The sequence below is a fragment of the Hipposideros armiger genome, unplaced genomic scaffold, assembly GCF_001890085.2.
Source record: "Hipposideros armiger isolate ML-2016 unplaced genomic scaffold, ASM189008v1 scaffold_226, whole genome shotgun sequence".
Classification (NCBI taxonomy): Eukaryota; Metazoa; Chordata; class Mammalia; order Chiroptera; family Hipposideridae; genus Hipposideros; species Hipposideros armiger.
In genome coordinates, this window is record NW_017731576.1 from 2,710,898 (window position 1) to 2,737,603 (window position 26,706).

Sequence of the window (26,706 nt, forward strand, 5' to 3'; positions counted from 1 at the left end):
CCCCCCCGCCTGCTGCGCGCGCCCCGCCCCTCTCCCGAGAGCTACGCGGCGGGTGAGCGGAGGCCTCGTGCCGTAACGGCCATCGCGGCGGCCGCGGCGGCGTCCGGGTGCCCTCCTCAGGTGAGCTGGGGCCGCCAGGGCTCGGCAGAGGGAAGGAGAGACGACCCTGCCGGCAGGCAGACGCACAGAGACCCTTTCCTTGCCCCTTGCGTTCACATAGCCTGTTATTAGCTGCGTCGCTTCCTCTTCCCGGAGAAGTTGGCTCGGGGGGCGCCGTCTGCGGGCCAGGAGCTGAGCCTGAGGGGGCGGGGAGGCCGCTTGGCCCGACCTGGGCGTTTGCATCGTGGCTTGGCGCACCCTCCGGTCACTGCCCTGGGGGCGCGGCCCCGCGGCTTCCCTGTCCGTCCCCGAAGCGCCAGGTCTGTGTGAGCGCCCTGGCTGGCGGCCCCTGCGATGTTGGAAGGTGGAGTGTACGGTGTGCGCGCTTCTCTGTTGCTTTTCCTTCCCCAAAGTCATGTTGCTTGTTGTGGCGGAATGCAAGGGCAGGAAGGTATGGACGTGGTAGGGGAAGGAACGGGCGCGCTCACCTCCAGCTCGAGAGGAGGGGAGGGAGGGACCCGTGCCCTGTGCGGTGGGTGGACATCCACAGGATGCTCCCTCTGCCCCTCCCCCCACTCCAGCCTTTTCCCTGGTTCTTGGGAAATCTGGGTTATTTTTTTAATCGTATTTTTTTTTAAATTCGTACGTGAGTTGCTTGAGCTTTTGACTTGAGTTGTAATATATCCGGTAAAAAAAAAAATTATCTCGATAGGTTGGTTTTGTAACCTTTCTTACGTGTTTCCATGAAGTTAAATTTGCCGTTAGGAGCTCGAGAAGCAGGATTTTGTTCAGGGCTAAGAACCATAGCATTATAGACGCTCAGTTACTGTCGAACTGATGAACTGGTCATCTAAAAATAATTAGATTTGGTAAGAAGCCTTACGAGTTAGGAAAGAATGAAGTTAAGGAGAATTTTCTAACTCCCATCTTGGGTGATGAGCAAGGAAGCTCAGTGTCCGATTAAAACGGCTAAGTGTTGCAAAAGGTATTAATTTTTAAAAATCTTAAACCAACCATACAATTGATTAAGCACCTGGAAAGCACTGTACATACAGTCTCAATTTCCAGCGAGGTCACAAAGTAAATGGGGAAATAATTTAAGAAGGTTTTGTTTGTTTGGTAATTGTCAATAATACTCAGTGTTTTAAATAGGCATCTCATTCATAGTTTGACAGTAACTGAAGAAATATGCATTGGTTGACTAGTAGTAGTTTCATTCCATCTTGATCACAAATTCTGGGATTTTCTTCTTTGGGAAAATTGTGATCTGTAGGAATTAGCTATAATATCGGTAAACACATTTGCAGAGTGTTCAAGACTCCTGTGGTGCTTGTTCACGTATTAAAATTTAAATTGTTTGCTTTATTTTTCTAAGCATTATCTTTTAGTCCAGATTTTACCACTGCTTTCAGGTCCATGTAAATAAAACTTGAAGCATACAGAGAATGTTTTATTAGCTATTGAGTGATACTTTATGCTGCTGGATTTATTTTCCTTTGGACCTTGGAGAACTTTTCTGCCAAAGCTCAAGGTAGATTTGATGTGATTGTTATAAATCACTTGTCAGGAAGACTTGATTTATTTAATAAATACAGATGTCCATTTTTTAAATCATAGTTTAATAACTTTTACAATTTACTCACCTTCATAATATAGAAAAATACCAAATGTTTACTTCGTACACATGAAGACTAAATGATTATTTAGTCAATACATAAAATTGGAGGAAACTTTTTATTTTTTTAAAAGATTTTATTGGGGAATTGGGAGACGGGAACAGTGCTCGGGAATCCGGGGAAGGGCAACAGACAAGTAGCTGTGCTTTTGTTCTTCAGTCTAGTTGTGGAGGACGTTGCCTAACTGGTCCATGTTGGTATTATCATTGCGCTCTTCCCGGATAAGGCAGATCGGTCGCCGGCCTCTGGATGGCCGCTCACCGAGGCTCTTGGCGGCTCACAATGGCTGCCGGCTGCTCACGCTGGCTGCCAGCCACTCATGGTAGCTTATGGCAGCCCACTGCAGCAGGGGCTGCAGCCTATGCCGCTGCCGGCGACTCATGGCAGGCCAGCTCCAGGTCGAGCTGTTGTTCACCATCTTAGCTGTAGAGGGCAGCGTCACTGGCCCTCATGTGGGATCCGAACCAGGGCCCTGCTACTCAGAGCTGGCATCCCAAGCCAGCTCTTAACCAACGTGCCACTCGGCGGGCCTGGAGGAAACTTTTGAAGTCACTAAGCATTTAACAAATTCTTCATAAGTACTTTGCTGTGCTTGTTTTAGGAAGACAACTGACAGGGCCAGAAATGACATCTGAAGATTATTTAATTAAGGCAACAATTCTATCTGGATGATCCTCATTTTAAACTTTTTCAAAGATAGAATTTATAGTCCTTTCTTCAAAATTGATTCCATATGCTGGTTTGATGATATGCTTTCAATTACCCAGAAACAAACCTTGGTTTTATCTTGGACTTACTCAATCCACATAATATTGGCCAATTTTTATCAGCCATTTCAAAAAAAATTCTTTCAGGTATCTATTCATTTCCACTAGCTTTTAACTGGGTTTTCAGTCTGCCTTTTCTTCCTATTCAATATGTTCAGCTTTCTGCCTAATCTTAAAATAATGCTTTGAACACATCCCTCACTGTTAAACTAGCAATCGCTCCCTGTTACCTATAGAGTGTAGTTCAGAATTCCTAGCCTTTTAACAATATGCTCAAACCCTATTTTTTCTAATGACAGCACTATTTCTCTATAGGAGCTGTCCACTCTACCCAAACTAATCTCTTGTTTTTATTTAGACTTTGTGTTTTTCTACCTTTGTATCTGTTGAAACTTTGAATGTGCACTCTACCTGTTCTTTAAAAGAAATTTCCTCCTCTAAAGAACGCAAGTAGCAAATGAAGACAAATTTTGTTGAAGTTTTATTTTTGGTCCTTCAGTGCAGCTTTCCAGATCTTTCTGTTCTCTGTGTTTTCCTTTGAACCCATAGCCCTTATTTTATTATTGGTTTTTAATCTGATATGGGCATGTATCATCATATCATGGAACAATATTGTGGGAAAGTTGGAATCCAACCTTTCATTTTATAGATGAGAAAAATGCAGTCCATACAGAATAACTGCACTAAAATTCATACATCTTGTAATGGTAGCAGAGCTGCGACTCAACCCTTGATTTCCTACTTCATTTCCTAACTGAAGTTCTGTATATTTTTAGAAATTTGTTGTGTATTCTTTATGAAACTGTACTAGTCCTGTCTTGCAATGTTGTTTTGTGTTGTTTGCCTCACATTACTTTGCATTTTGTGTACTTATGCCTTCTCATAAATTCAGAACGTTTTTATAAGGGCAGAGGAACCTTCATTACCTGCATTATTTAAATTATTGAAACAATGATTTAAAAGTTAACGGTGCCGCCTTTTGCTATGCTTGTTAGATGTATCAAGCAGTCTTAACAAAAGTATCTCTACAGTTAGGTCCTATGACCCACTAAAAAGTGAATGAATCTCTTACAAGTTTTACTTACTGCTGGAGTTTAGTTTGTTTCAGTTTCTTGATAGACTGACTCTTTGGGGGCCTTGAAAGTAGGTGGAAACAATAATGGTTTGGAGGAAACCCTTGAGGGCTTATCAGGTAACTAAATTTAATGATCTAGCTAAATGTTCTTAATTCTCTTTTTAAAGTTAGAACAGTAATACGTTTACATTTTGCTACTTTGTCATTTTGTTCATCTGTCAAGAACCAGAGAGCAATCTGCTTATTGAGCAAAACATTCTGAAAATCATTTGTTCTATTTGGGGACTTAGAGAACTTTTTTTTATACATTTGTTCTTCACATTTTTTCCCTCTTAACTCTAAAGTTCTGTTAATAGCAGTGTAGGGTTGCCTTGGTATTTTTCTTAGATTTTTATAGCAAGAGTTGAATGGTATAAGACAGAAAACTATTAGGTAAAATATCTCTGGAGGAAATGCTTTATTTAATCTTTTGGTCTGAAACAGGTTAGAAGCTATTTTTCTTTTAATTTTTGATTGTTTATAATGGCTTGTTTTTATTTGTTTAAATAACTAATTTGCTAAAATAAACTGTTGAAACACTGAATCTCTTGTTCTTTATTCCTAAAATTGCACATAAGTATGGTATGAATAATTTTCTGCTTTTGTTCAAACAGACCAATTGAATAAAGCAGTAGAATATGGCTTGGGGAAATCTTTTAAAAAAATGAATGCATCTAAAAAGGGTGTTTTTTTGTTGGTTTGTTTGTTTTCAAAGAATCAGCCTCCCCAAAATTTCAGTACATACTTCCAAATCATGTTGTATTTAGATCAACTCAAATAATAGATACAGCAAAGAATTAAATGTGCTTGAACTTTTTAATTATTCCAGCTATATTACAAAAATGTGTTATTAAACAAGGCATTGGAAATTTTTCCTTGGAAATGCTCGATCATCTCCAGGTACTAACCCCTTTCCTTTCACACACCCTCCCCCACCCCCCAACAATTCTGCCCTGGGAAGGTTTTTTCCCCCCCATTTCATGTTCTTTAAAAGGCCTGTAAGGCCTTCCATGATTTGTCTTTTGTCTACTTTTAGCTTTGTCTCTTGCCGTTTTCCCTTTCTTTTAGGCTGCTCTTTGGGCCTTGAATAGTAAAGCCCTTTTTTGCTTTGGAACCTGTGAACATGCTTTTCTTAAGGCAGATGGTTTCCTTAGGGTAATTAGTATTAAATTTGACTGCTAGTAGCAGAAAGATGCCAAATAATAATTTCTCTCTCATACCAGAGAAGTCCAGGGTTTGCGTGGCACTTGTTTATTGTTATTTGCAGGTTAAAAAAAAAAGTATTATTGTAAATAACTGAAATAAAGAACTTTGTATATAAGGCCTTAAAGTTTTTCTTCTTTTGGTTAATTCCTGTTGTGGAATCTAATTGAAAATCTCATTAATTTCTTTAGAAAGTTGTTTAGAGAAAGTATTGTTAACTTTTTTTTTTAATTGCAGAGTGTACAAATTTCAATGTATGTGCCTCAATAAATTTTTTCATTTGTAGACATCATATATCCATCACCCAGATCAAGGTATAGAATATTACCAGTGTTCTGGAAGGCTCTCCCATGCTTCCTTTCAATCAGTATCTCTTATCCCCCAAAATAATCCCTATTCTGACTTATATCACTATAGGTTATTTTTGCCTGTTCTTGAACGTCATATAAAGGGAACCATACAGTATATAGTATTTTGTGGATGGCTAGCTTTGCTTAACATTGTGTTTGTGAGATTCACCCATGATGTTGGGTGCAGCATAGTTGTTTTTTTTTCACTGATGGTAGTATTCCATTGGATGAATATACAGTATTAAAAAAAAAATTCACCCTTAATGGATAGCTGGTTTGTTTCCAGTTTTTTAGCTATTATGAACAAAGCTGCTATAAACATTTACTTGGAAGTCTTTTAGTAGACATAGACACTCATTTCTTTTGGGTCTGTATACCTGGGAGTAGAATTGCTGTGTCCTTATCTACCAGTTTTTGAACCAGCTCAACCCAGCCTTCTGGCTGGTCCATAGTAGTTTTCTAAGATTTCTCTTTTTCCCATAAAACTGGTGACTCCCTTTGCCTTTCTCCTGTGTTACATCTATTCTCTGTAAATCATGTATTTCTTTTTTTGGTTTGACCCCTCCTTTTGATGGAGTATATCCTACAGTAAATTCCTGTGAAAGGTTGAGATCTTGCATTAATGAAAATCTTTTTTTTTGTCTTCCCACTTTATTTGGTTAGGTAATGAATTGTAGGTTGGAAATAATTCCCCTCAAGAATTCTCAAGGTGTCTCTTCAGTGTTTTCTAGCTTCTGATCCTTTTGAGAATTCTGAAGCCATTCTGCTTTCTGATCTAATGTTTTTTGCCTTTCTGGAATTTTCTCTTGTGTTCTGAAATTTCATGAAGGTGTAATTTGGCATACATCTGTTTTTTGTGTGTTTTCCTGGATATCATTGTGCCCTCAAAATCTGCAAAATTATGTTCATCAGTTCTGGGATGAACTGATTTATTTCATTGATGGTTATATTAGTTTTCTAGGGCTGCCATAACAAAATGCCACAGATTGGATGGTTTAAACCGCAGAATTTATTTTCTCATAATCCTCAAAGCTAGAAATTCAAGATCAAGGTGGCTTCAGGGTTGGTTTTTGTTGAGATCTTTTTCTGGTTTATAGACAGCTACCTTTTCACGCCTTGTCAAGGCCTTTCTCTGTCCTCCTCTTAGGAAGACATCAGTCCTTTTGGATTAGGGCCTCACCCTTATGACCACATTTAACCTTAATTACCTTATAAAAGGCCCTCTCCAAATACAGTCACATTGGAGTTTAGGACTTCAACATGAATTTAGGGGGCAACACAATTCAGTCCATACAATGGTTTTCTCTTTCCCTTCTGTTTCTATCTCTCTGAAACTTGTTATTTGTTTGGATCTCTTAGACTAGTCCTCTATTCTTTCTGCTGTTTTTCACCTCCTAATCTGTTTGCTTTCTTTCTGTAGGAGGCGTCCTTTATTTCCTAAGCCTTCTGTTGAACATTTCATTATTGCTGTCAAGATTTTGATTTCCCAAGGGCTCCTTTTTTCCCTTTAACATTTTTTTTAATAGAGAACATCCTGTGCTTGTTTTATGTATGCACTAGCTTCTCTAATTTTTGAGGCTATAAATTACTTTTTAAAAAAACTTTTATTCTTTTTTCAGACTCTCTGTATTGGTTTGTAACTTTTATATTGGAGGCTTACTTCAGGTGTCAGTAATCCTTGTGTGTTATCTTGTGACAGAAGGCCTGAATTGATGGGGACTTAAAGACTTTGAACTTCATTGCATGGTGGTCCACGTGAGCCCCTTTTGAGAAAAGGCTGATTTCTGGGAGGTGTTTCCTCTTGTGTCAGGTTCATGAGGGGAACACTCAATCTGCTTGAGGGCTGAAGGTTTGGCCACCAGTTGTTCTGTGGTGTGTGTGTGTGTGTGTGTGTGTGTGTGTGTATGTGTGTGTGTAAGGGACTGGATTTCTCATTCCCCCACGTTTGGTAGGGTATGCAGATCTTTATATCTGATGACTCCTAGTTAGAGTGGGGTAGCCACCATCAGGTAGATTTGGGAAGGAAATTTGTAAGAATTTAAGGGCTTCTCAGACAACTTTCAACCACTCTTCCTTATTTAACCCTTTTCTCAGTTTAAGCAGTATCAGGTGCTGCCAGTTCCTAAATCTTTTGAGGATTCCAAGGTATAAGTTGGGGTTTTCAACTCCTGTCAGGAATTAGGGTTAGGTTTCACCTTTCCGGAATTCACTAAGTGAGTTAGTTACCAGTTGTCCATCTGTCTTTTAGCTTTCAAAATTCTGTTGCTGTTTGCTCTCCTGTAAAAACAACAACTGCCAAAAAACTTTTATGTATTTAATCCACTGTTTTAATTGGAACCCCTCAAAAAATCTATTTGTACTGCCCTCAATTAAGAATTATTTGACTTTACATTTTTAAAGTGTTATAAACACACAGGTGCGCGGTCGGACAGTTAAGTTCGCGAACTCATCCTAGAAAAAGTGCTACATACCTCATTGCTGAAATCACTATGGTCACCTTTAAAGTACTCCCCTTGGGAAGCTATGCACCAATGCCAGCGCCTAGTCCATCCTTCAAAGCATATTTGGAACTCTTTTACTGGAATGGCCATCAGAGCTGTCATCATACTACTCTTGATGTCCTGAATGTCATCAAAATGTCTTCCTTTCAATATTTCCTTTATCTTCGGGTAAAGAAAGAAGTCATTAGGGGCTAGATCAGATGAGTAGGGAGGGTGTTCCAATACAGTTGTTTGTTTACTGGCTAAAATCTCCCTCACAGACAGTGCCATATGAGCTGGTGCCTTGTCGTGATGTAAGAGCCATGAATTGTTGGTGAAAAGTTCAGGTCATCTAACTTTTTCACGCAGCCTTTTCAGTACTTCCAAATAGTAAACTTGGTTAACTGTCCAGTTGGTACAAATGAATAATCATAATGAATAATCCCTCTGATAATCAAAAAAGGCTAGCAACATTGTTGCAACAAGTTTGTGAACTTAATTGTCTGACTATATACACTCACACACACATATGAATGACAGAGATCATGTGTGGCCCACAAAGCCTAAAATATTTACTACCCTTTACAGAAAAAGTGTCCCTACCCTGTCTTTGTTATAAAGTTTCTGATTCCCTTTAATAAAGCTGTTCCTAGCCTACTACTATTTTTACCTATACTTAAGCTTCACAATCTTGGAACTTCCTGAAGCTATTTGTTTTAATTTAGTCTAGTGCATATCATGGCAGTTATGACTAAGAATTGGTAAGATATACTCGTATTATCAGGGATGTGAGAATTTTTTTTTTTAAGCTGAGCCATCCTGCCACCTGTTGGCAGCTCAGTGGCTGCTCAGCTCGGGCTGGGAATTGAACCACTGTTGCTCAGAGCTCAAGCTCTTGAGCGAGCTCTTAACCAACTGAGCCACTCGGCCGGCCCTTGATGTGAGGTATTTTTAATGTAAAATATAAGAGTAGGAAAAGCAAACTGTTGATGAAATAAATCACAGAACACATGATATGTGTATGTGTACATTGTTCTTTGTCTTGTCATCCAAGTATGGAACATAGGTGCATGTATTTTGAAGAATAGGGAAAGGGACAATTGTCATATTGAGAACGGGTGCAAGTCATATTTTATAGGATTTTTTTATTGGGGAATTGGGGAAGGGGAACAGTGTTGGGGAATTGGGGAATGGGAACAGACAAGTTGCTGTCCTTTTGTTCTTCAGTCTGGTTGTGGAGGACATCACTTCACTGGCCCATGTTGGTATTATCATTGTGCTCTTCCCGGATGAGACAGTTGGTCGCCCGCCATTGGACTGCAGCTCATGGCAGCCCACTGCAGCCTATCCTGTCACCAGCCACTCACAGCAGCCTAGCTCCAGATCGAGCTGTTGTTCACCATCTTAGCTGTAGAGGGCGCAGCTTGCTGGCGCATGTGGGAACTGAACCGGCGCATGTGGGAACTGAACCAGTGACCCTCCTGCTCAGAGCTTGCACTCCCAAGCCAACTCTTAGCCAACTGAGCCACTCGGCTGGCCCCCAAGTCATAATTTAAATGAGTCATTTTCATCAGCCGTTTCTGTAGTTGGTAAATCATAGCTGGCAGAATAAACTGGCTCTAGGCAAGAAGCTGCCCTAGGCAGTGATATACATGTGTATGTGTATACATATACGTATACACACACACACACACACGGATATATACACACGTATATGTGTGGTTTTATTTTTCCATCTGATATCAGTCAGAAATGAAATGAGGGAGTATTAATGTGAGCCACATATCAAGAGTGGGAGAAACAGGAATTACATTCTTATAGGAAATAAAATGTCTTTTTCTTAATGTTCTGGCTGTGGACAAACTCAGTTATGTTTCGTCTTAATTATGTGAGCGTTCTCATCAGTTTTCTTGTATAATTCTTTCCTTTGAATTGTATCTTGTTTTTAGTATTTATCCCTTTTTAATAGTGTATATTTCAGAAGATACAAATTCATGCTCACTTTTTAAAAAAAGCTATGTTGTATTTTCTGATTTGGTTTTTATAAACATCCTCCCATGTCAGTATATATAAATTTAGATATTCTGGAATCAGCTTAAATTTCAGTATTGCCTTCATAGCTGTTTAAGCTTAGGCCTCTGTAAACCTCATTTTTCTCATGTAATATGGGGCTGATACCTATATTATAAAGTTTAAATGAGAACTAGTGAATCCATTTAACTTCTAAGCAGTATTTGGTGCACATTAAGAGCTTTAGAATAAATTTCTAGATATAAAATAACTGGATTGAAAGATATAGATGTTTAAAATGTTGCTAACTGTTGCCAAACTGTTAGCAATCAACAAACCTTTATCAGTCAACAAAGTGTTCCTTAACTGTGTGTTATCATTCTAATTTTTGCTAACCTGGTAAGCAAAAACTGGCAGAACTAAAAGAATTAGACAAGTCAATAAGCATAATGTAGTATATTTTATCATACTTCTCTAATTAGTACAACAATAAGACAAAAAAGTCAAAAGATTTGAATAACACAATTAACACGTGAGTCTAATTGACATACATAGAACATTTCACTGAGCACCTGCAGAATACAGATTTTTTTTCAAGTGCCTATGGAAATTTTTCCCATATGCTGGATCATAAAAAAGATGGAAATAATTCTAGAGTGTGTGCTCTCACATGTGGGATTAAGCCAGAAGTTAATTACAAAAAATAACTAGACAATTGTCAGCTATTTAGAAAGTAAACAGTATACTTCTAAGTAACCCAGTGATTAAAAAAGAAATAACAAACTATTTTGAAACGAATGATGAAACTATAAGGGATACAGGTCAGCCATGCTTAAAGGAAAGTATATAGCCTTAAAATACATGTTAGACAGAATAAAAACTAAAAGTAATTAAAAGGACTTTTGGATAAAGATGGGTGAGTGAAAAGATGAATTTACTTTTACTCCCCTCCCCTACAAAGCCCACCAAGGTAATAGTAAAAGATATTTTTAAAAGATTCTAACTACACAGGTAAAGAGAATGGAAGAAACAATAAAATTTGAAATCTGGAAAGCAAACAGACTGATAGAAACTTTTTAGTAGACTTAAAAGTGTTTAATCTTAAACTGGCAGTAGGAAAATGGAAAAGAATACGCTGGCTGAGGAATTGGTAGCATCAGGCATTTTTGTCAAAGGAGATGAGAGTGATGCTAAAAATAGGACTGCTTGAAACTGTTTAAGAAGCAGCTCAACCAATCATAGTAGCCAAAAAGACGAAACAACCCAAATGTCCATCAACCGAATCATGGGTAAGTAAAATGTATATCCACACAGTGGAATATTATTTTGCAATAAAAAGGAATGAAGTACTGATACATGTTATAAGATGAATGAACCTTGAAAACATTATGCTGAGCTATTAAAATAGCCAATCACGAAGACCACATATTGGAGGTGGGGAAGATTTGAGGGAAATGGGAAATGACTGATCAAAGGTATGGGGTTTCTTTTTGATATGATGAAAATGTTCTAAAATTGTGGTGATGGTTGCACAACTCTGTGAATGTACTAAAAACCATTGAATTGTATGCTCTAAATGGGTCAGTTGTATAGCATGTGAGTTATATCTCAGTAAGCTCTTACAAAAAAACAAAAAAAAACCAAAACAGCTTAAACCTAGATCTCCATTAATTTGTGTAGCTAAATGACTGCCCTCTTTACTGCACCAGCAGAAGACTGAAGATTTATCCCCTGCAGGAGACAGAGTATCTCAGAGAGAGGTGGGTACCAGACTTAATTGAAGGCCAGGTGTCCTACAGGAAAACACTTGGATTAAGTAAATGTGCTGAGTGTTGGGACCCTTATTGAGGCCTCTTCTCTTTGGGTTCTAGAATTTTGGTAATCAAGTAGGAAAATAAAGGATACTTCTCTTACTATCCCAAGAAGAAAAACTGTAAGTTATTGACAATCTGCTTTTAGGGCCCTAATTTTAAATATGAATTAAGGATCACCTGGTATCTGAGAAAAGCTTTTAGTATAAGAGAGCAAAACAAATAGAAAAAAAGGAATATGGAACAATCAGAATTAAAAAAAAGAGCTCTTGAAAATTAGAGCATAGTAGCAACAAGAAAACAATAGAAGAATGGAAGTTAAAGTAGAGGAGACCTTTCATAAAGTATAGGAAAAGTTGGAAAATAGGTGAAAAAAGATAAAAGGTCAGTTTAGGAGGTCAACTTCCAAATAACAGAAGTGCCAATGAGAGAACAGAGAAAAGAACAGAGAAGAAATATCAGTGAAATATGTTTTTTAAATCCCCAGAGTTAAACATTTTGCAGATTGAGAGCGTTCTGCTTACTCAGGAAAATGGTTGAAAGTAGATACACACTTTCAATCAGGGTCTAGTCAGGAAAATGGAGACCACATCACTTATTAGAACTTCATATAAAAAATTGTTTAGCCTGATATTATGGGTTGAATTGTGTCCTCCTGCGCCCCCCCCCCCAAAAAAAAGATATGTTGAAGCTCTAAACCCTAGTACCTTGGAATGTGACCTTATTTGGAAATACACTTTATAGAGGTAACCAATTTAAAGTGAGGTCATTAGCATGTGCCCTAATCTAATATTACCGGTATTCTTTAAAAACAATGAGGAAGTTTGGACACAGACACAGGGAAGATGGCCGGTCACCTGCAAGCCAAGAAATGCTTGAGGCTACCAGATACTAGGAGAGAGGCCTGAAACAGATCCTTCCCTGGTGCTTTCAGATATGGATTTCTGTTCTAAGCCAATCCAATATGTGTTACTTTTCTTCCAGCAGCCCTCAGAAACAAATACAGTAGATAGTTGGAGAACTGAAAAGGCAATACAGTATCACAGGTACTGTAAGCGTAGGAAGTACAGCAGGTCTTCAAAGTCATGGATAAAGTAATTTTGTTTAACCTTGTTTTCTTATAACTATAAGATGCTTTAGGAACATAAGTCTTGTTTATATGAATTAGCCTATGGTAAAATTGGTTTAATTATTCATTTCACTTATAGTCACATAATCAGTAAATTGTATTAAGTATTTAATTACTAGCCTCTAGGGCTGGGAGAACAAAGAGAAGAGATTGAGATTAGAATTTAGAAGCTCGAAAAGTGGCCTTGAGGAGCTGAAACTCAGGTTTCTGAGGAGTTACTGCCTGTTCAGGAAGTATTTTAGAAGGCTTGATGAGGCTGGTCTGGCAATGGCAGGAAAACAAAAGCAAAAACTTGCTGACTTAGAACCAACTGGTGCTATTGGAACCATTGCTATTGCCAGAGTGAAGGTCATTTGTTGATGGTTGTTTGATGCTGACCTGGAGGAGTATTTCCTTTATTTTTCCAGTGTCTTTCTAGTGCCCCTTATAGGCAGTTGAATAGGGAGCCAGCTATTAAAGGAGAAGTGTGATTTGCAGGGTTCCAATCCCCCAGCATACAAAGCAGAGAAGAAAAGAGTAGGTTTGAAGTCAGGGACAATAACTTAATAACCAGTACACACTGATACCGAGGCGTGTCATTGTGAAATTTCAGAATACATGTGGCAAAGAAGATCCTGCCAACTTCCAGAGGGGGCAGATGGGCAACATTACAAAGATTCAGTATTCTCAACTGCAGCCTCACAAGCTAGAAGATAGCAGTGCTCTCACAATTTGAGGGAAGATGATTTACAAGTCAAAATTATTTACCCAGACAAATTATTAAGCATAGGCATATAGAGTGTAGACATTTTAAGACATGCAGGGTCTCCAAAAATTTCTCTTGCTTCCTTTCTCAGAAAGCTATTGTATGATTTGCTCCATCCACCAAAAGTAAGGCGCAAACCCCAATGAAAGAGGAAGATGAGAGTTATAGGAAACAGGAAATCAAATTCTAGAGAGAGAAATGAGATCCCTAAAGTGATGGTAAAGAGGATTGCCTGGGTGGGCCAAGTGGTTCAGTTGGTTAGGAGCCGAGCTCTGAGCAACAGGGTTGCCAGTTCGATTCCCATATAGGCCAGTGAGCTGCGCCTGAGCTGAGCTGCCCTGCCCTGAGCTGCCCTGCCCTGAGCTGCCAGCAGGTGGCAGGATGGCTCAGCTAGTGAGATAACGTGCTCCTAACAACAAGGTTGCTGGTTGGATTCCCACACGCAATGGTGGGCTATGCGCACCCGCAACTAAGATTGAACACGGCATTTTGAGCTGAGCTGCTGACTTGTGGCCGGATGGCTAAGTGGTTAGAGTGTGCGCTCTTAGCAACAAGGTTTCCGGTTCGACTCCTGCTTATGATGGTGGTATACCCATCCACAACTAAGATTGAACATATCACCTTGAGCTGAGCAGCCATGATCTGCTGTTGGGCAGCTGGATGACGAGCTGGATGATGACTGGATGACGACTGAGCTAGCTGCGCCTTCCACAACTAAGATTGAAGGACAACAACTTGGCTGTTCCCCTTCCCCAATTCCCCAACACTGTTACCGTTTCCCAATTCCCCAGTGACACCTAAAAAAAAAGGATTGGGCTGGCTGAGTGGCGCAATGGTTAAGAACTGACTTGGGACGCCAGAGGGCCCCGGTTCGGATCTCACATATGAGGGCCAGTGACACCGCCCTCCACAGCTAAGATGCTGAACAATAGCTCAACCTGGAGTTGGGCTGCCGTGAGTCACCGGCGACAATGTAGGCTGCAGCCCCTATGGCAGTGGGTTGCCAAGGGCTACCGTATGTAGCCAGCAGCCAGCGTGAGCGGCCAGCAGCCAGTGTGAACGGCCAGCAGCCGCTGTGAGCGGCCGTCCGGAAGCCGGCGACTGATCTGCCTCGCCCAGGAAGAGCGCAATGATGGTGCCAACTTGGGCCAGTGAAGCAATGTCCTTCACAACTAGACTGAAGAACAAAACGACAGCAACTTGTCTGTTCCCCTTCCCCCAATTCCCCAGCACTGTTCCCATCCCCCCAATTCCCTAATAAAAATCTTTTAAAAAAAAAGGATTGCCTGAATGCTGATTATCAGATAAAAGAACATTAAGTCCGGGTCTGAGCAGGAGGGAAGGCATTGAAATTAATTTTGACAGTGAAATTAATAGAATACCAGATATCTATACGTCTCAATTTAGGCAATTGTCAAAGAGTTTGGAGTTGAATTAGTGATGTCATTTATTTGCTTAGATTTTTTTTTTTAAAGATTTTGGGGAATTGGGGGAGGGGAACAGTGTTGGGGAATTGGGGAAGGGGAACAGCCAAGTTGTTCAATCTTAGTGTGAAGGGCACCCGTCGCCATCTGGCTTCCCGATGGCAGCTCGTGGCCTCTAAGCTCAAGGTGCTGTGTTATAATCTTAGTTGTGGGTGGGTGTAACCACCATCCAATGCAGGTGTCGAACCAGCAGCCTTGTTTTTAAGAGCGCACGCTCTATCCACTGAGCCATTTGGGAGACAGCTCAGCTCAAGGTGCCTAGTTCAGTCTTCATTGCAGGTGGGCATAGCCACCATCCCATTTGGGAGTTGAACCCGGCAGCCTTGTTCTTAAGAGCACATGCTCTATCCATTGAGCCATCCCAGCAGTGGCTCAGTTCAAGGTGCCGAGTTCAGTCTTAGTTGTGGGCAGGCGTAGTCCACCATTGAACAGGCAGTCTTGTTACACCAGTTGAACCATCCTGCCACCTGTTGGCAGCTCAACAGCAGCTCAGCTCAGGCGCAGCGTCACTGGCCCATGTGGAAATTGAACCAGCGACCCTGTTGCTCAGAGCTCATGCTCTTAAGCTAACTCTTAACCAACTGAGCTGCTGGGCTGGCCCCCTGTGATTTTTAACTAGTGTTGGTATATGATTGGTTCACAAATTTGTATCTCAGGCAAGATCCCTGCCCAGAACTTGAGTCATATTGTATCCATTATCTCTTATTGTGTAAAAATCACTCCCAAACTGAGCTGTTTAAAACAATAACCTTGGCCGGGGGTGGGGGTTGTTTTGTTTTGGTTTTGCTCATGGATCTATGATCTGCATTTGGGCAGTACTTGGGTGGAGATGGCTTGTTTCTGTTCCATGTGGTATCATCTAGGCTGGTGGAGGGATACATTCATTCATTCATTCGTTCATTTATTTATTTATTTATTTATTTTAATTTTTTTTTATCTGAGACATCCTGCTACCTGTTGGCAGCTCAGCTCGGGCCAGGCATCGAACTGCTGTCGCTCAGAGCTCAAACTCTTGAGCGAGCTCTTAACCAACCGAGCCACTCGGCTGGCCTGAGGGATACATTTTTTAAATGGCTAACTTACATTTTTGACAAGTTGCTGTTAACAGTTGGCTGGCACTTCCGTGGCTGGCTGTGGGTTGGGGGCCTGCCTTGATTCCTCTCCATCTACCTAGGCTGCTTGATCTTCATCCTAGCATGATGGCCAGGCTCCAAGAACAAGCATCGCTAGGGTGTCTTGGCAGAAACTAACACCTTTTGTGACAGCTTTGGAAGTTGCATAGCTTCAGTTCTTCATAGTAATAAGCCTACTCAGATTTATTCACTGTCCCTCCACTAAAAGTTGGGATCTAAATCACACAGTAAAAAAAGCATGTAGGATGGGAGATAGCCATCTTTGGAAAATACAATAGGCCACACATATCAAGCTGTTTCCTTAATACTGATACTTGGATATCTCCTAGGTATTTTGAGCTTAAGAAAATAAAAATAAAGTCTTGATTACCTTTCTCTTAAACTGTACCCTCCACTCCCATTTGTTCATTCCTCAATCTTTCCCATTTCATTAAATGGTATTGCTATCCACTCAGTAGCTAAAAGCCAGGTGTCATATTTTATTCCTTTTTCACTCTCCTTCCCCTCCCCCCACACACTTTCAATCCATTCATCAGGTCTTGTCTCTTCTGTCTCTAAATACAACTTGAGTTCTTTTGTTCTGTATCTGCATGGTCACTGTACCACTGAAGTCTTAGCTATCATTGTATCTTATTTGGACTGTTGGTCTTTTAGCTGTTGTTTTTGTTTTTTGTGTTTTTTTTTGAGTAGAGATTTGTAGTATTTCATCATTTATTTTTATTTATTGAGATATAATTGACATATAACATTATATTAGTTTCAGGTGTACAACATAATGATTATATTGACTGGTGTTTTTTTTCTCCACCCGTCTCTGTTTTTTTAATTGTTGTAAGATACACATAACATAAAATTTATCATCCTAACGTGAGTATTAAGTATACTCACATTGTGCAGCCAGTCTCCAGAACGTTTTTATCTTGCAAGACTGAAACTTTGTACCCATTAAACAACTCCCCATTCTCTCATCTCCCTAGCCCCTGGCAACCACCATTCTACTTTCCGTTTCTATGAAGTTGGCCACTCTAGGTACCTCATACAAGTGGAATCATATGGTGTTTGTCTTTTTTGTGACTGCTTAATTTCACTTAGCATAATGTCTTCAAGGTCCATTCATGTTGTCTCGTGTCAAAATTTCTTTTTCATGCTGATAATGTTCTATTGATTATATACTTGTATACTGCATTTTGTTTATCCATTCATCTATTGATGGACACTTGGGTTGCTTCCACCTAATAGCTATTATGAATAATGCTGCTGTGAACATGGATGTACCAGATATCTGTTTGAGTCTCTACTTTCAGGAGTAGCTGGGTCATGTGATAATTCTCTGTAATTTTTTGAGGAACTGCCATACTGTTTTCCATAGCGGTGGCACCATTGAACATTCCCACCAATAGTGCAGAAAGGTTTCAGTTTCTCCACATCCTCACCAATCCTTGTTATTTCCTCCATTTTTTCCTCCCTCCTCCTCCTCCGCTTTCTCCTCCTCCTTCCTCTCTCTCTTATAGTAACCATCATAATGGGTTTGAGGTGATATCACTTTGTGGTTTTGATTTGTTTTTTTCTGATGAATTGTGATGTTGAGCATCCTTTCATATGCTTGTTGGCCACTTGTATATCTTTGGAGAAATGTCTATTTAAGTCCTATGTTTTTTAATTGTTTTTTTGTAGTTGAGACTTAAGTGATCTTTTTATTTTACTGTTTTTTTTTCTTTTTAACTTGTTCTTTACACAGCAGTCAGAGCAATGTTTTTAAGATTTTTGTATTAGTCATGATATGCTAACAGCTCTAATAAGCAACAAATCTTAGTGGCTTAGTACAATGGAAGTTTATATTACTTTTTTACATCACGATCCAGTGTATATGTGTGATGGAATAGGAGTGGGACTCCTCTGCTCCCTGCAGCCACTCAAGGACACAGGCTCCTCTATCTTTCTAAGTCATCACTATTACCAACATGTTGTCTTGAAAAGGGAAGAGAATATGGAGGAAGATTTTTAGGGTCTAGGCTAAAAGTCGCACATACCACTTTTGCCCACATTCCATTGGTCAAAACTTGAGTCACATGATCCCACCTAACTACAGGGTGGCTGGGAAATGTAGTAAAGCAGTTTGCTAATGAAGGAGAGGACAACACAAATATTAATTAATGAGCACTAGCAGTCTCTGTCATAGTGTATATTGAATTAGAACGCCCCTGCTTTAAAAAAAATCCTTTACTGATTTACCATGCATAGAGTAAAATTGGCCTATGTCTGTCCCAACCTTACTTTGTACCACTTTTCCCCTTTAGTAATCTCAAGTCACATTGGACTAGATCATATCCCATAACATGACAAGCTTTTACCCTCCTACTGTGTGTTTTGTAGTTTCCTTTGCTTGGAGCACTCCACTTTAAATTTTTACATGACTGCCTCCTTTTATCTTAAAGTGTCAGCTTAAAATCCATCTCTAACTAAAATCCTTAAGTAGCCCTGCTGTTCTCTGTCCTTTGTGATAGCACTGTATTTATATTTATCACAGTCTATATTTTATTTGAGAAGAATTATGCGCTACCTGTGTCCTCTGCTAGAAAGAGGTATTTCTCACTGATATCCGTGCAGCACCCAGCCAATGCTTGGCACACACGTCTATCAGTAAATGTGTTGTACGAGTGAATGACTACTATGCATCAGAACAGACTAAAGTGGAGAGACTGGAATGCATTATAACCAAGAACCCTTATTATAATTTAGGTGACTTGCTGAGGGCTTGAGTTTTGGTGATTGCAGTATCAGTGGAACAGAAAAAGATGAATGAGACACATTTCAAAGGAAAACCAACACAAATTGCTGTGTGATTGAGGGAGTCTGGGTGAATGGGAGGATAGTGATTGTAATTAACAGAAGTAAAGAAGTTGGATGGAAGATTTGGCTTTTTGGTGATAATGATAAATTGGGATTTACACATGTTGAGTTTGAGATGATAGCAAGGCATTCAAGTAGAAATGTTGAGGAATAGTAGGTGGGATTAGAAGATACAATTGGAATTACAGACTTGATATTCAACCAGCCAAAGGTGATAAGATGAAGCCATAAAAAATGGATACTCTATTGAGAGGGTATATATTTGAGAAGAGCAAATGACTTAAAGAGAGAAAAAAGAGGAGCCAGAAATGGAAACCAGGAGTAGGTGGAGAAGGGGGAGGAGAACCAATTTTAATCCAGGGTTAAGGAAACCAGCATAGAGTTTAAAGAAAGTGATGGTTAGATTGGCTGCCTCTGGTGTGGCTAGCTATTCCTTGTGATATGCATTTGAATGTTATAAAATGTTACCTTTCATGAAGGTTATAAAATGGTGATATTAATACCTGCTTCATAAGGTTGCTATGGGGATTATTAACATATTGTACTAAAAGTACTTAACATATTTGCTCTGTGCACTAAGTGTCCAGTAAACATTTCTGAAGTGCAATACAACGAGATAATACAGTTAGGCATCAAGGAGTCATTAAGTTAGGCATTATGGAGTTTGTGGAGGCAGAAAAGGCTTCTAGGCTTGTAGCAATTTTTCTTTAAATGTTACAGTGAGTAAGAATTGTACTAAAAGCTTATATTGAGATAACATTTATGAATTTATTTTGTAATGTTTTTAGTAGGAATTTTCTGTTCTGAAAGTATACAAAATCATAGCAGTACAATGGCAGTTCATCTGTTTATGCTTCTTAACCACATCCTTTCACTGACTCTTATTCCGGAAGCGTTTATAATGCAGGTGTCCCTTTAAAGGGCATTGTCCTTTAAAATAGTTTGAGAATAAATTCTTATTTAACATTGAAATGAAATGAGGGGGTATTTAAAATGGAATTATAGTTTAATATGTCAAATTGTACTAATACCAACTTCTTAGAGCATCTGACTTTTTTTGGTAGTGGAACTTGGTTATGGATAGTATGGAAAAATTCTAGTTACTTTCTGTAGGTGCCACAGGATTCTGTCTCCAGATAAACAAGTAAGAGAGCCATTAACACAAGGGAAAGCAGGAGCTTTCTTGCATTCCTTCCAATTCTCTTCTTTTTAAAGTTTGTTCATCTTTTTGTTTAGGGCACTTTGGTGGGTTAGCTGGGCAGAGTTTGATAACTGCTCCATAGCTTGCATGATCAGTCATTTTTAATCTTAACATGCATTATAATGGGAAAAAAGTAAGTTATTGTTGGCCTTTCTCATGATCAATAGCAGTCTAAGTAAGTATAGGTCGGAATAAAGGACAAGGTAAAAAGGCAGGTAAGTAAGGAAAAAAGTGTTTAAAAATGAAGGAGGGAGGAGAAAAAGTTGTAGTGAGATAAATGGTGAAAAGAGTTTCCTAAAGTTTAATTCCCTTTGCCCTGGGTTTCAACTTGTAGTAAATTAGCAGTTGAAAATTGCTTTGTCAGTAGTATATAATTGGTGACTTTTAGGTTATTTGCTACCTGGAACAAACATAATTTTCTTATCATGAAATTCAGATATAGCTATCATTGAATTTATATTTCCATATTATTGGTGGTGGAATTTTTAGCATTAGGTAAGTGGATAGGGCAGGAAAGGACAATTATATAGCAGGCACTGTACTAAGTATTTTACTAAGATTTTGTTTAATCTTTTTTTTTTTTTTTAAGATTTTTATTGGGGAATTGGGGGGATGGGCACAGCGCTGGGGAATTAGGGAAAGGGCAACAGACAAGTTGCCGTCCCCTTGTTCTTCAGTCCAGTTGTGGAGGACGTTGCTTCACTGGCCCAAGTTGGAACCATCATTGCGCTCTTCCCGGGCAGATCAGTCGCCGGTTTCTGGACGGCACGGCGGCTGCTGGCCGCTTACGCTGGCTGCTGGCTACTAGCCCATGGCAACCCACTGCCACAGGGACTGCAGCCTATGCCGTCGCCGGCAACTCACGGCAGCCTAGCTCCAGGTTGAGCTGTTGTTCAGCATCTTAGCTGTGGAGGGCAGTGTCACTGGCCCTCATATGTGGGATCCGAACCGGGGCCCTCTGGCATCCCAAGCCAGTTCTTAACCATCGCGCCACTCGGCCAGCCCAGATTTTGTTTAATCTTTACAACAACCCTGTAGGTAGGTGTTACTGAAGCACAGAGAGTAAGTAACTTGCTCAATGTCATGCACATAATAAATGACAGAACAAGAATTCAACTGTAGGGCTGGCCAAGTGGCTTAGTTGGTTGAGTTGGCTTAAGAGCGTGAGCTCTGAGCAACAGGGCCGCTGGTTCGATTCCCACATGGGCCAGTGACACTGCACCTGAGCTGTCACTGAGCTGCCAAAGGTGGCAGGATGGCTCAGCTGGTGTGACAAGATTGCCTGTTCGATGGTGGGCTGTGCCCACCCACAGCTAAGACTGAAGTTGGCAGCTTGAGCTGAGCTGCCGCCCGGATGGCTCAGTGGATAGAGTATGCGCTCTTAACAACAAGGCTGCTGGTTCGACTTACGCATGGGATGGGGGCTACGCCCACCCGCAACTAAGATTGAATACAGCACCTTGAGCTTAGAGGCCACGAACTGCTGATGGGAAGCCAGATGGTGACTGGCGCCCTCCACAACGAAGATTGAAGAACAACAACTTGGCTGGTCCCCTTCCCCAATTCCCCAACACTGTTCCCCTCCCCCAATTCCCCAATAAAATCTTAAAAAAAAAAATTCAACTGTAATATTTCTATTCCATTGTAGTTATTTTTTGTTCATCCCTTTGCTTCGTTTTACAATTCCATTCAGTCACTGAGTCTTGTTAGCTTAAAAAAAAAGCTTTATTGAGATATAATTCATATACCATATAATTCTCTTATTAAAGTATACAGTTCAGTGGCTTTTAGTATTTTCACAGTTTTGCAACCATCACTACAATTTAGAACATTTACATCATTAAAAAGAAACCCCACTCCTTTTGGTTTTTACCTTCTAACATCCCCTACCCTCTGCCCTAGGCAACCATTAATCAACTTTCTGTCACTATAGATTTGCTCATTCTGGACATTTCATATAAATAGAATCATATAATATGTGGTCATTTGTGACTAGCTTCTTTCACTTAACATAATGTTTTATGATTCATCCATATTATAGCATGGATCAGTACTTCATTCCTTTTTATTGTTGCATAATATTCTATTGTATGGCTATACCACATTTTATTTATTCATCAGTTGATGCACATTTGGGTTGTTTCTCCCTTTTTGACTACTATGAGTAATACTGTTATGAACATTTATATACCACTTTTGTAAAATACATGTAAAATTTACCATTTTAACCTTCTTGAGCGTGTAGTTTTTTGGCTTTAAATACGTTCATACTGTTGTGCAACCATCACCACCATCTATTTCCAGAACTTCTTCATCTTCCTCAACTGAAACTCTATGTCCACTAAACACTAACTTCTTATTCTGCCATCCATCCCCCTAACCCCTGCCAACCACCATTCTACTTTCAGTCCCTACGTATTTGTCTACTCTAGGAACCTTATATAAGTGGAATCATACAATATTTGTCCTTTTGTGATTAGCTTATTTTACTTAGCATACTGTTTTCAAAATTTCCTTTCTAAGGCTGGTAATATTCCATTGATTGTATATTTCACATTTACCCATTCATCTTTTGATGGGCACTTTGGTTGCTTCTGCTTTTTGGACGTTGTGAATAATGTTGTTATGAATTTGGGTGTGCAGATATCCATTCAAGCCCCTGCTTTCATTTCTTTTGGGTATGTACGTAGAAGTAGAATTGCTGAATCATATGGTCATTTTATTTTTAATTTTTTGAGGAACCACTAACGGCTTTCCACAGTGGCTGAACCTTTTTACATGTCTACCAGCAGTATACACAAGGGTTCTACTTTCTCTGTGTCTTCACTAATACTGGTTATTTTCTGTTTTTTTGATAATAGCCATCCTGATTGAGTGTGAGGTGGTATCTCATTGTGGTATTGATTTGCGTTTTCCTAATGATAGTAATGTTGAGCATCTTTTCTTGTGGTTCTTGGGTATTCGTGTGAAATTTGTGAGAAATATCTATTCAGGTCCTTTGCCCATTTTTTAACTGGGCTGTTTGTTTTTTGTTGTTGAATTGTAAGGTGTTTTTTTTTTTTTTTAATACTCGTGTATTCTGGGTATGAATCCCTTTTTAGATATGTGACTTGCAACTATTATCATCCATTTCATGATTGTGTCTATTGATGCTCTAAAGAATTTAATTTTGATGAAGTCTAGTCTGATTTTTTTCTTTTGTTGCCTTGCTTTTGGTGTCAGATCTAAGAAATTATTGCCAAATTCAGAAGATTTTGTCCTGTTTTCTTGTAAGAGTTTTATAGTTTTAGCTCTTACATTTAGGTCTTTAGTCCATTTTGAGTTATTTTTATATATGGTGTAATGTAAGTGTTCAACTTCAGTCTAGGTTTTTATGTGTGCATATGCTTTCATTTCTCTTGGTATATAACTAGGAATGGAATTTCTGGGTTATATGGTAACTATGTTTAACCTTTTGAGGAACTGCTGAACTGTTTTTCCAAAATGGCTATCCCATTTTACATTCCCACCAGTAGTGTATGAAGGTTCTAATCTTTCCATGGCTTTTCGAATCCAGACCACATTACCCTCTGACTGGCTTATTCCAGCAATTTCCTTGGCAGGCTTCTTTGGTGATAATCTCACTACTCTGCCTTTCTGCTGTACCCTTTCACCAATCTGTACCACTGTTTATTGTGTCATAAAAGTTTATAGGTGAAAGGAGCTGTAGATAATAATGGAAGTCAGTCCATTCATTTTACAATTGATAAAACTTAAGAGAAGTTAAGAAATTTGACCCAAAGTTATACAGTAATAGTGTCAAGACTAGATACCCTACTATGTATATAGCTTTCATTTTATTAAACCATCATGTTTCCCTTTTCTGTGTCTAAAACTCTTTGACTGTATTAACCAGATATCTTCCCCATCGTCTCCCCTAATGTACAATCTGAAAGCAAAGAGTTGCGTGCACGTAATTTATTACTTGGCAGATGATCCTAGAGAACAAGAGCAGGGGATCAGGGTGAATGAAACAAGAAAAGCCAATACAAGAATGTGTTATCGAGTTATTCAGTACTGCTGCAACTCGGGCTGAATCCCAGTGGGAATTTTGAGGATCAAGTTACTTCTCAAATTGTCTACTCATGGATGGACAGGAGTAAAACATATCATCTGCTCTTGTTCTCCCATCAGGTGACAGTTACCCCAGGAGGTGTAAGTCCCCCCCCCCCCCCCCAGCTTTTAGGGCTGCACACAAGAGCCTGCTAAGTGGGATCCCAGTCCTAGGGCAGAAAGCAAATGAATCACAGTGAATACTATGGGGGAAGTAAGTCAAAACCTACCTGGAACCATTAGCCTAAGCTTATTACTAGTGTGGTAGGCTGAATAATAGTCTCCCAAAGATGGCTACATCCTAGTCCTCTAAACCTGTGAATATGTTACCGTGCATGGCAAAAGGGACTTTGCAAATTTTTCTGAATTACCGGTAGGCCCAGTGTAATCACAAGGAGCCTTATAGGAGGGAGGCAGGAGTGTAAGTCCAAGAACGAGATGTGGCAATGGAAGCAGAGATCATGATGTGGCAGTAGCTAAGGAAATAAACAGGGAATGGATTTTCCTCTTACAGCCTCCTGAAGGAATGCAGACTTTGATTTGTAGCTCTATAAAACCTGTTTGGACTTTCTTATCTCCAGAACTTAAAGATAACAAATTTGTAGTTTTAAAAATTAATTGATTTTTCAGTTACAGTTAAATTTGTGGTATTTTAAGCCACTAAATTTCTGGCAGTTTGTTACACAGCAGTATGAAACTAGTACAGCTAGAATCACAGGAGAGGCCAAGAGCAATGAAGATGAAATATAAGAAATTTCTGATAGAGGCTACCTCTTTCTATTGGTCTCTCCTTTGATTCTAGAGGTACTGGTTTCCTACTTCTGTGTAACAGATTACCACAAATCTGCTTCGGGCTCTGATTAGATCTGCTTGGACCCATGCATTGTTTCTGATCCATCACTGAATCAACGCAGTCTCTTCCACAGAAATTTAAGGGTTTGTGGTGTAAGCTAGTGCTACCTGTTGCTGCAACTGGTGTTGCAACAGGAAAATATTCATCATTTTCTTATTTCAAATACACATTCTAAACTTCCTTTATGCTGGGTCAGCAGCTCAGCTGCTCTAGGTTGCTTGTGACCTCTAGACTTTATCCTTGAGGGATTTGAGCCCTTAGTTGCCTTGCCTTTTATGGACCATAGTTGCTACAATTTCTTGCTTACTGTAGTACTAAGCATGGAAACACCCTGAGTTGCACACAGACTGCTCCCTACCCCCATTGGGTACAACAGGTCCTGATGATAATCAGAGTCAGTTATCACTGTTAGTATAGTTTTATTAATTTCTTTGCCTGCTAGTCTGTCAGCATGAGGAGCCCACAATGACTAAGTGGTGGCTGTAGCTTTTAGGCTCAGTGGAACTCTTACTTACTGTGTTCTCTGGCAGGAGCATTACCCTCAGGACTTCTAATACAGGAGAGGTTTTGATTTGTGGGGATGGGAAACACACAATCCACAAGTGAGTTACTGGGATTGATGATGAAAAGAGTCAATCCAACTTTCACCCCTTGGCTTCTGTATTTATGCATTCTAGATATTAGGGATATATCACCATAGCAGTTCAATGCATATACTACATCCTGGAAGACCTACAGGGTGACTTTTTAGTTGAGCCTTTAATATGCCATTCCATCATTCTGTTAGTCTGGCAGTTTCCTGGTGATGTGATCTGTGGTGGGACCAGTGAGTGCCATGGTCAAATGCTTATTATTACATGCATTCTTTGTTTTATTGAGCTTCATGGTTTTTTTGTTTTTGTTTTTTGTTTCTTTTCACAAATCAACGGCATGACCCTCCACCAGCAAAAAGATCATGACTTACTTTATTGCAATATTTGCTTTGTTGCAGTGGTCTGGAACCGAACCCCAGGTATGCCTGTATTTCTCCTTCACCATTAAATGGGTTCTTTGGTTTAAGGTGATGTTAAGAAGGATCCCATTTTGATGAAGCAAACATTTTGTAGCCATTGGATGGCGGTGTGAGGCAGAGGTACTGTAAATGTTGAGGAACATTTTGGGCAGGGGAAGACAGTCACATTTCTAGAGCAAGTGTAAATTCTGCTTCCTCTCAGAATGCAAGATTCCCATCCCCATCTTGCCACCTGTTCAGCTCTATGTCTGATAAGCCGGTATTTGTATTTTGCAGTGATCCTGATGTTACTAGAGTTTTGTCTTTTTTAGTAAGGGTTTTTTTATTAGTGTTTCAAAAGTATGTTGATGTTTTTGATAATAAGGAGTTCTGATGAACAGAAGTTTCAAATTTTAATATGGTCAACTATGTGATCCCATTTTTAAGGAATTCAGGAAAAGACAAACTGTATAGTGATGAGAGTCCATCAATTGTTGCCGTGGGATGTGGGTTGACTGTAAAGGGGCACCAGGGAACTTTGTGGGGTGATGAAATGTTTTAGATCTTGATTATAGTGCAGGTTATGCAACTTTATACATTTGTCAAGATTCATTAAACTCTACACTTAAAATCAGTGAATTTTGTGGGTGAATTATATTTCACAACTCATTTTAAGGAAAAAAGAGGATTTAATGTACTCTTTTGTCAATCTTCATTA

General features: G+C 39.5%; 1 protein-coding gene across 2 annotated transcripts in view; it reads left to right on the forward strand.

Annotated features, from left to right (window-relative positions):
• NCK1 (NCK adaptor protein 1) overlaps positions 1–26,706 on the forward strand; it is a 90,907-nt gene continuing 64,201 nt past the window's right edge. The window contains exon 1 of one of the 2 annotated variants that reach the window (XM_019654598.1): positions 1–120. The gene's annotated coding sequence lies outside the window, so the exon portion shown is untranslated. Of the gene's footprint in view, positions 121–470; positions 551–26,706 lie in introns of those variants that run through there. The other variant, XM_019654599.1, reaches the window with a different exon arrangement.